Here is an 11662-nt window from a genome sequence, read left to right on the forward strand (position 1 = left end):
TTTTCAGGAATTTGTTGCCTACTTTGCACCTAATGCTTCCACTGCGCCTTCTCCACCGGCGGAGAAGGATACCTTTCTGGTATATTCTGTTAGTCCAAGTTTACCACCAGCACCCGTACTGGCACCTGGTCAACCATCTTTGTCTTGGGTCTACACCAGACGTTTGAAGGAAACTACTCCTACTGTTGCGCCACATTCTGCTCCACCATTATCTGCTTCGTCATCTGATCCTGCAGCAAGCATCATGCACCCTGAGCCTGACCCTGCCTCAGGTCTAGATGCCGATCCCTCAATTGACTCTGAGACACCTCCTGTTCCAGATCCAGATCCCTCTCTTAATTTGCCCATTGCCCTTCGCAAAGGTAAACGTACTTGTGCCCATCCTATTTCTTCTTTTGTTTCATATAACCACCTCCCTTCTGTTTCTCGTGCCTTTGTTGCCTCTTTAGATACTATTTCAGTACCTAAGTCCCTTCATGAAGCCTTGTCCCACCCGGGTTGGCGTACTGCTATGGAAGAAGAGATGGCGGCTCTTCATTATGCTGGCACATGGACCTTAGTAGATTTACCAGCAGGAAAGAAAGCTATTGGGTGTAAGTGGGTGTTGACCCCTAAAGTTAAGGCGGATGGTACACTTGAACGCCTCAAGGCTCGCCTTGTCGCAAAAGGCTATGCTCAAAAGTATGGTATTGACTACTCTGAGACTTTTTCTCCCGTGGCCAAGCTCTCTTCGGTTCGTCTGTTTATCTCCATGGCCGCTACCTATAGTTGGGATCTCCATCAATTAGATATCAAAAATGCATTCTTGAACGGTGATCTCCTTGAAGAAGTGTATATGGAGCAACCACCAGGTTTTGTTGCTCAGGGGGAGCGTGGGAAGGTGTGTCGCCTTAAGAAATCACTCTATGGCTTAAAACAAAGTCCTCGGGCATGGTTTGACAGATTTAGTACTGTTGTGAAAAACTTTGGCCTGCACCAGAGTAAGTGTGATCATTCTGTGTTCTATCAGCAAACAAGTGCTGGCATGATTCTACTGGTTGTGTATGTCGATGACATTGTGATTACAGGAAACAATGCCTCGGGGATCTCATCTCTCAAGTCGTTCCTTAACTCACATTTCCAAACGAAGGATCTGGGTTCATTGAAGTATTTTCTGGGAATTGAAGTCATGAGGAGCAAGAAAGGCATCTTATTGACTCAGAGAAAGTATGTTCTTGATCTGTTGAAAGAAACTGGGAAACTAGGGGCTGCCCCGACCAGCTTCCCTATGGTCTATAATCCTCTGCTTGATGCTGATGGTAGCATACCATGTGAAAATCCTGATGAGGCTGCTAAGAGCAAGCCATTTGAAAATCCAGAGAGGTATAGGAGACTGATTGGGAAGTTGAATTACCTTACAGTGACCCGTCCTGATATCACCTATCCAGTAAGTGTCCTTAGCCAATTTATGGTTGCGCCAACTGTCCGACAATGGGAAGCCTTAGAGCATGTGTTACACTACTTGAAGGGATCCCCGGGTCGTGGGATATTGTACAAGAATCATGGTCACACAGACATTGAGTGCTTTTGTGATGCTGATCATGGTGGGTCGAAAGCCACGAGACGATCGACTACAGGATACTGTGTTTTTGTAGGAGGCAACTTGGTGTCCTGGAAAAGCAAGAAACAGAATGTGGTGTCACGATCGAGTGCAGAAGCGGAATACAGAGCCATGGCGCAATCTGTATGTGAGATAGTTTGGATACACCAGCTACTAAAAGAGGTTGGTCTTAAAACCTCGTTACCAGCAAAGCTGTGGTGTGATAATAAAGCAGCCCTACACATAGCTTCGAACTCGGTCTTTCATGAACGAACGAAACATATTGAGATTGACTGTCATTTTATTCGAGACAAGCTCAAGGATAACTTCATCTCTACAGGACATGTCAGATCCAGCGACCAGTTGGGTGATCTTCTCACCAAAGCTCTCAATGGGGTTCGAGTTGAATATCTTTGTAACAAGTTGGGCATGATTGACATCTATGCTCCAACTTGAAGGGGAGTGTAAAGATATTGTAGGAGATATTATAAGATATGTAAATATCCTGTAATTAGTATATAGGATATGATGTGATATGATTTCATATTAATGAGCCATTAATACCTAGGCTCTTCTATTGTATATAAATACCCAATCGAAGTATCAATAAAATACACAATTTTCATTCTCTAAATTACGTATTTTTAAGTTTAAAAGAACACATTAGCGGAAAGCAAAACAAAAAACATTACAAGTAATGCACAGTTTTGGATTATTCCTCATGGTTTTAAATGTAGAAGCTGGATAATTAATTTACAAGCATGAAGAGAATTAGTTGTTATTTGTAAAAGTGTTTGTTGGTTTTCTCAAAATATTGTCGTTAACAATATACTTTCGAAACCATCCTTATTGATGAAAATTCTCATTAATATATGCAATCAATATGGATAATTTAGAAAAAATCATAAGTTTTTGAGTTTAAGTATATTAAAATCTCATATTTAGGATCAAAAGAAATTGCACGACTCTCTCCTTCATTTAGGCTTGGACAAAGTCTTTATTTTTGCTCTTGAACAAATAACTATCAATTCCATGAAATAAAAGGAAATTAATGAACATAAGAATGTCTGAGCTGGACCACTACATGAAAGGTTGGAAGTCCATCATCCTGTGCTGGGAACTAAGCATAGCTCAATTGCAGCTTTTCTGAAAATTCCACAGTCAGCTTCTTAGGTACTTTGTTTTCTTTGGTGTATCTCTTGTGAATAATTGTAAGCCCATAAATTTGGATGTTTGGCTGTGACCGTGATGTTTGTTAGCTAGGTCTTTTGATACGCCCTGTGGTGCTATGTTAATTTTAAATTTTTAATAGATCTCTTGAATTGATATTTGCAAAATTCAGTTTGTTATGGTGAAGGAGATATGGAGAATGAAAATGTTGGATGTTATGGTGAAAGATGCCTGTGAAAATGTTGAAAAATTGCAATACTTTTCAGTTAAAATGATGGCAGGGATTGTTGCTGCTTTTTACTCCGCTGATGATAAATAGCATGTAAATATAGGTAATTTAGTGTGATGCGATCTTTGGTTTTTAATAAATAATTTTTAGGCAGAAATATTTCAATAATAATAATCTCTAGTTAAAGATGTATAAAATAACTTCGTAAATAAATTTTTTGTCAGCTATAATTGATCACTGTCATTATGAATATAAATAAAAAAAGCATTCTTGATTGAAAAAAAAAATCCAGTTTTTTATCGATTTATTTTATATATTTAAGATTAGTTACTATCATAATTTAAATTTAAATATGTCAGCTGTAAAATGTTTTATTATTTTAAAATTTATGCGGATATATTTAAGATTTGGAATAATTGTTCAAAATCACATTACTTTATTATGATCTCATGTTTTTTAATTTCAATGCTTAATTTTTGCCTTGATTTTTCAGAAAAATTATTAAATAAGATAATATTAAAAGTTACTACAAAATTCAAAAAAATGCAAATACTAACCTTGGATTGATTCAAGGCCTTTATACTTTGACCACAGGTACAGGTTGCCACTTATTGTGGTTGGATTACTGGGTATAGCTATGTTATTCACGAACCCATGCTAAATGGTGCAACAGTGATCGTGTATGAAGGCGTAATGGATAGATTTTAATTTTTCTGCCAAAGGGGAATAGATTTTAAGTTTAAACATAATGTAATTATTTAAAGCCATATGGTGTGGTTAAAAGTGCATCATAAAAGCACGTAGGTGGGGATGAAATTAATCACAAATTTCAATTGCTTCAATTTAGACTTCTACAAAAATTGTTGTGCTTTCCAGCATCGATTTTATTTTAATTTTGTTGTTCCAATCAAAAATTGAGCGTTAGGCTATGGACAAAGAGGTGCTTCATTAGTTATCTAATGGACACAACTAGTTAACTTATTAAAAGACCATGGGATGCCATACATGTTATAGATTTGTGGTCGCTATATTATTCTCAACCTGTAAAAACAGAGAGGTTTTCCTTTGCCTACGACGTGCTAAGAAATATTATGTGACACGTATTTCACTTTGTTAAGCCTATGATGCGCCTTTGAAAGCTGGACATTTCGACTTTGACATAATATCCTCCGTCTTTAATATAGGTAGTTCAGTAATTTAAATATATTTAAAAAGTTTAGTAAGCTAGTTATTTATAATAATAATTTGAATAGATAAAAAAATTTTTGTTAAGTTAGTTATTTGTAATAAATAAATACTGTCTTTTCTAAGATACCCTTACTAGTCATATGTACATTTAATGAGACTTTTAACATATGTAATTACTATAAGGGCTACCTTAAAAAAATATATATATAAGAAATAAAATGAATTGAGGTCTTATATTTAGGATCAAATTAAAAATTAAACCAACTCTTATATCACGAACTAGGGGGTAGTATTAGTCATTCTATATTTGCATGCCGCTTAATTAAATGTTTAGGCATTTGTCTCCTCTATCTAAAAATGTTTTCCTCTTTTTTGGTGCTTTATATGAGAGCAATGATTTCTATTGTTGTTGGAGAAGGTTACTGCAGCTTTCAAACCCATAAATGTCCTCTTCTCAAAATACAAGATTCTTGATATTACACTACTGATACTACAGGGCTATCATAAGAAAAAATAAACAAATATAAGAGACAAAATAAATTGAGATTTTATATTTAGGACTAAATTAAAAATCAAATTAGTTCTTATATCACGAACTGGAGGCAGTATTAGCCATAATATATTTGCATGCCTTTTAATTAAATGTTTAGGCATTTGTCTCCTCTATCTAAAAATGTTTTCCTCTTTTTTGGTGCTTTATATGAGAGCAATGATTTCTATTGTTGTTGGAGAAGGTTACTGCAGCTTTCAAACCCATAAATGTCCTCTTCTCAAAATACAAGATTCTTGATATTACACTACCGATACTACAGGGCTATCATAAGAAAAAATAAACAAATATAAGAGACAAAATAAATTGAGATTTTATATTTAGGACTAAATTAAAAATCAAATTAGTTCTTATATCACGAACTGGAGGCAGTATTAGCCATAATATATTTGCATGCCTTTTAATTAAATGTTTAGGCATTTGTCTCCTCTATCTACAAATGTTTTCCCCTCTTTTTTGGTGCTTTATATGAGAGCAGTGATTTCTATTGTTGCCAGAAAAGGTTAATGTAGCTTTCAAACTCATAATGTCCTCTTCTCAAAGTTTAAGGGCTTGTCTGGTTTCTTGTTTTGGAAACAATTTTTAGTTTTTTAAAACAGAAAAATCAAAAAACTTGTTTGGTAAGTTGTTTTTAGTCTATTGTTTTAAAAAACAAAAAAACAGTAACAAGTTTTTAAAAACCAAAACAATTTTTATATGTTTTTCTGTTTTTGTTTTGAAAATTTTTGAGAAATTTTATTTTCTTCTCATCTACTATTCATCACTTATTATTATTAATCACAACTATCATCTAACAAGTATGGTTTTTTATGAGTTTTTTTTTCAAACATGATTTTTTTTTAAAATTATTATCCAAACAAATTCTTTTATTTTTTGTTTTCAAAACTTGTTCTAAAAATAAATTTTATAAAATTGTTTTGAAAACAAGAAAACAGAGAACAAAAACAAACAAGCCCTAAGATTCTTGATATTAGGCTACTGATACTACAAGGACTACCTTAAGAAAAAATAAATAAATATAAAAGACAAAAAGGATTAAGACCTTATATTTAGGACTAAATTAAAAATCAAACTAGCTTTTTATATCAAGAACTAGAAGTAGTATTAGCCATTCTATATTTGTATGCCTTTTAATTAAATGTTTAGGCATTTATCCCCTCTATCTACAAATGTTTTCCCACTTTTTTGGTGTTTATATGAGAGCAATGATTTCCATTGTTCCTAGAGAAGGTTACTGTAGCTTTCAAACTCATAAATATCCTCTTCTCAAAGTACAAGATTCCTGATATTACGCTATTGATATTACAAGAACTACTTTAAGAATAAATAAATAAATATAAGAGATAAAATAGGTTGAGGTCTTATATTTAATACCAAATTAAAAATCAAACTAGCTCTTGTATTAAGGACTGGAGGTAGTATTAGCCATTTTATATTTGCATGCCTTTTAATTAAATGTTAAGGCATTTGTCTCCTCTATCTACAAATTTTTTCCCTCCTTTTTGGTGCTTTATATGAGAGCGCTAATTTTTATTGTTGCTGAAGAAGGTTACTGTAGCTTTCAAACTCATAAATGTCATCTTCTCAAAGTACAAAATTCTTGATATTACACTATTGATCTTTCATCCCCGATAATACATACAGAGCATCCACTCAGTACCAAATACCAAATGATTGACAGATAATTATATGTGGATATGGCCAAGTAACTTTGCAGTTTATGTTGGTGTCTAGAGCTGGTAACATGAGCCCGACCCGCCAGCCCACCAAAAAGGGCGGGCTCGGTTTGGCAATATGCCAACCCGTCAAGGTGCAGGCTATTCCAGCTCGCACCATTTTGAGCTCGCTTCCCCGCAGGCTGGCCTTTTTTTTTAAAAAAAAAATTCATATAATTCCTAATATAGTTAAAATATTTTGACCCTCAAATTCTACATGAACAATTAAATATTGCTCCTTTCATATTATTGCATAAGTAATTAAACACTTTATATATTTGTGATTTTGCGTGTAGTTATATGAAGATCATCGTCCATCTTTTATTTTTCATTTATTTATTGTGTCACTATAAAAGCCTTTATAAAATTAAATAAAATGTGATACTTATACATTTATACATAAAATATCTACTTAATTAATTTGGATAAGAAAACTAAATTACTTTGAATAAGAAAACTTGTTAAATTAATTATTTATAAAAAAATATATTACTTTTTAAAAATATCTTCTTAAATTATAAATTAATCTTCACTTTATTTTATTATGCCTCACTACTCAAATTTAAGATTCAAAGCTTAATTTTAATATTTTAAATTAAGCTCAACCTATATTAATAATAATATTTTTTATTTAAAAAAAATATTAAGCCCGCATTTCTTGGAAGCATATGATTGATCTCCAGTAAACAATCTATTGTTTTTTTTTCAAACCCATTAAAATTAATGATTGTTTATGTTTCTTTAAAAAATTCTGTGTTTTTCTGGGTCACCAAAAAAAAAGGCTTCTGTGTTGTTAAATATTCGCGTTTATCGGGTTTTTGCTTACATGCTTTATTAACATACTTAAAAGCAAATATAAATATAAATAGTACAATTTATTGAAAAAACTGAAAATTATACAGGTCTAAAAGCAGGCATCATAATGACACATATATTTCCTTTCCCATCCAGTGAAAATAATTCCTAAACTTTCGAAGCGCTTGTCGCTATGTTACAAAAACTATAAACATTCTTGACGTAAGAAATATTTGTTATACAATACAAATAATACAATTTATTTAAAAAATATAGCACGAGTCAACATTAGCCAAAAAGCCATAGAAAATGGATGTATGTTCACTTTCTTACTTAGTAAAATTAGCTATGTATTATATGTTCTAAATAAATTCATTAATTTTAAAAATCCATATAAAAAATAAATCCAGCAAGTCAAGATATAAATAATGCAATTTGTTTTAAAAAGGTGAAAATCACATAGGTCTAAGATTATGCATCACAACAGGACCTGTGTTCTTTTTCCCACTTAGCGCACATAATTCCTAAAATTTTACAGTCCACATTGGTGCTTAAAAAGCTCTAAACCTTTTCAAATTAAGAAACACTTGCTATATATGCTGTGTTCTAAATAAATTCATCATTAATTTCGCATATAAATATAAAAAACAAAATAAATATAAACAGTACAATTTATTAAAAATTTAAAATAACGCAAGTCAATAAAAGGCATAAGCTGCGTATGTTCACTTTCTCACTTAGTAAAAATAATTCGTAGAACTTTTAAGTGCAGACTGATAATTTAAAAACTCTTAAAATTCTTAAAATAAAAAAATATTTACTGTACATAAGATATGTTCTAAATAAATTTATTAATTTTAAACATCAATATAAATAATAAATCTAACAGCAAGCCAAAACATAAATAACGCAATTCATTTAAAAAGGAGAAAATCACACGGGTACGATCAAGCATCACAACAAATTTAGTTACACATGTATATGATGAGAAGCGATATAGAAGAGCTTTAGCTGAATTTATTATCTGTGATGAGCAACCATTTAGAATTGTGGAGAAGCCTGCATTTAGAAAATTGTTGAATGAGTTTGAACCTCGCTTTCCAATCCCATCAAGAACAACAATTGAAAGAAATGTTTATATCTTGGAGAAGTTAAAGTATTGAAGAAATTTTTGAAACAGAGTACTAAACGTGTTTGTCTCACCACAGATTGCTGGACGTCAAATCAGAATTTCAATTACCTATGCTTGACAGCACATTTTATTGATGATGAATGGAAGCTTCACAAAAGAATTCTCAATTTTGTTATAATTGAAAAGCATAGAGGTGATACTATAGGGAGGACCATTGAGCAATGCTTGTTAGATTGGGAGATTGAGAAAGTGTTCACTATCACTGTGGATAATGCCTCAGCTAATGACTCAGCTTTGAGATATCTTAAAAGACGTTTGAGGAGTTGGAAGGGCTTACTTTGTGATGGTGATTATCTACAATTAAGATGTTGTGCACATGTCCTAAATTTAGTGGTCAATGAAGGTATTAAAGAAATGAAAGACAGCTTTGAAGCCATTCGAAATGCTGTGAGATATGTTCGTTCTTCTCCTTCACGCTCCCTAAGATTCAAAGCTTGGGCTAAAGCTGAAAAAATAGACACTAAAAGTCTTGTTTGCCTTGATGTATCCACTCGATGGAATTCAGCATACTTAATGTTAGAAGCTGCAATAAAGTTTCAAAAAGTGTTTGAGCGAATGCGTGATGAAGATGATGACTATATTTCGTACTTCAGCTCAAGCACTTCAAGCTCTAGGCGTGAGCATGAGGCTTTTAGTTCTGCTAGGCGTGAGCAAGATAGCTTTTCTGGTCCTGTTACTGATGATTGGAATAATGCTCGAATTTTCATCAAATTCTTGAAGGTCTTCTATGACATAACATTGAAAATTTCAAGCTCCCTTTCTGTATCGGCAAATGAATGTTTTCACCAGATTGCTCGAGTTTAGAAAATGCTGCAAAGAAATATCACAAATAATGCTAATGACTTCTTGAGAGAAATGAGCACTAGCATGCATGTGAAGTATGACAAGTATTGGGGTCAAGCAGACAATATGAATCCATTGCTTTTTGTGGCTGTCATTTTGGACCCTCGGTATAAACTAGCATATGTGAATCATATGTTTGATCTTCTTTATGCTGATCCTGAAGTATGCTTGATTATGAAGGAGAGGGTTAAAGATTGTTTGTATCGGTTGTTTAATGAGTACTCTGCTGGGGTTTCTATTGACTCACGGACTACCTCCACAAGCACAACAGGTGCAACATCATTGCCTTCTTTTGATGATGATGATGATGGTGGTGAAGAGGATCCAGGTCATAAGTGGTTAGAATCTATGAAACAAGGAACCTCAACAGATCCTCAAACTGAGTTAGATAGATATATAGCAACTGACTCGAGAGATGAAATCCCTTTTGTAGCTGAGTTTGACATATTGTTATGGTGGAAAGCTAATTCAGAAAAATATAGAATTCTCTCACACATGGCATGAGATGTATTGGCTATGCCAGTTTCTACAGTGGCTTCTGAGTCTGCCTTTAGCACCGGAGGACGTGTGGTTGATCATTATAGAAGCTCTTTATCTTCTAAGATGACAGAAGCACTAATTTGTAGCCAAAATTGGCTACAACCTGGGCCATCAATGCCTGAATTTGTTGACAAGCTTCGAGAGTTTGATAATTTTGATGAGACAGAACATGTCCTTCAACTTGCTAGTAATCTTTTTTGCCCCCAAATCTCAATAACTCATATTTTACTTCATAATTTGTAATGTCATTGTTCTTTGATTTTTTGTCCTAGATTCTGCTACACCTGGAGCTGGAGGGGAGAATTTAATGGCTATTGGTAATTGAAGGGTCATTTTATAAACATGACTAGTTAAGCTGGCAAGGTGAATCGGTGCTTCCTTTAAAATCTAGAAGTATATTTTTTTTATTGTTTACTTTGTAATACATTAAACTTTGTTATTTTTATTTGTATTTTTTTCAGATGTTCCATCTTTTTTTGGAAATTATGGAGATTGATGCAAAGTGCAAACTGTTCAATTTTCTAGGCTCCAATTACAATATTGAATCTTGCTTTGAATGGATTATTGATGTTAGTCAATTGGATATTTGTTAAGACTTATTTTGGACTATTTCTGAATGATTTTGGTGTGTTAAAATGTAGAATTATGTAATGTGATTTTCAGATATGGATGGAGTTGTTTTTTTTAATGATTTGAGCAGGGCATCGGTTTTTGGACAATGAAGCCTATCCTGCCCAAAATGGTTAGGGCTTCTACGGGCAGAGCTGGGCACCGGACTGCATTTTGCGGCCTGCACATAGTTCGGGCTGGGCATCGGCCAGGAGTCTAGCCCTACCTAGCCCTGCCCACGTGCACCCCTAACAACAATACATGTTTTCTTTTTTCGCTTAGTGAACACAATTCCTAGACTTTTAAAAAGCAGATCCATATATAAAAAATCTTTCAACATTTTAAAATACGAAATATTTTCTATATATAATATGTTCTGAATAAATTCATCATTGATTTGATAAATAAATATAAGAATAAAACAAGTAGCAAATCAATATATAAATAATACAATTTGTAAAAAGGTGAAAATTGCATGCGTCAATAACAGGCATTAAAAAGCACATATATGTTTACTCTCTCACTTAGTAAAAATAATTTTTAAATAAGTGCCAACTCATAATTCAAAAAGCTTGTAACAACGATTAATAATCCTCAATTAAGTCTCATGGCTTTATGAGAAATTTATTAAAAGTGTAGGCCTAAATTTGAATTTAAGTATTTCGGCTAGATTTAATTAATATTTTCCCAAAAAATAAATTTATTAATTTTAAACATCAATATAAAAAAATCCAGTAGCCAATCAAAATAAATAATGCAATTTATTTAAAAAGGTGAAAATCGCACAGATCTACGATCAGACATTACAATGGGACACGTGTTCCCTTTCCCACTTATTGAACACAATTCCTAAACTTTTATAGTGTAGATCTATACTTGAAAAAATTGAACCATCCTAAAAATAATAAGTATCTTCTGTATATGATATATTCTTAATAAATTTAATCGTTGACTTCATTATAAAAATAAAATGAAGAGCAAATCAATATATAAATATTAAAATTTATAAAAAAAAATGGTGAAAATCAAACGGGTCAATAGCATACATTAAAAACATATATATGTTCACTCAAAAAACATATATATGTTCAATTTCTCACTTAGTAAAAACAATTTCTATACATGATATATTCTCATTAAATTTATATATCAATGTAAAAAAAAAAATCTACAGGAAGTCAATACGCAAATAATTTAATTTATTTTAAAAAGTAAAAATTGCACTTATCAAAAGCAGGCATTAAAAAGCATA

Source organism: Neltuma alba, unplaced genomic scaffold (assembly GCF_004799145.2).
Source record: "Neltuma alba isolate B1F8T4 unplaced genomic scaffold, ASM479914v2 tig00004998_pilon, whole genome shotgun sequence".
NCBI lineage: Eukaryota > Viridiplantae > Streptophyta > Magnoliopsida > Fabales > Fabaceae > Neltuma > Neltuma alba.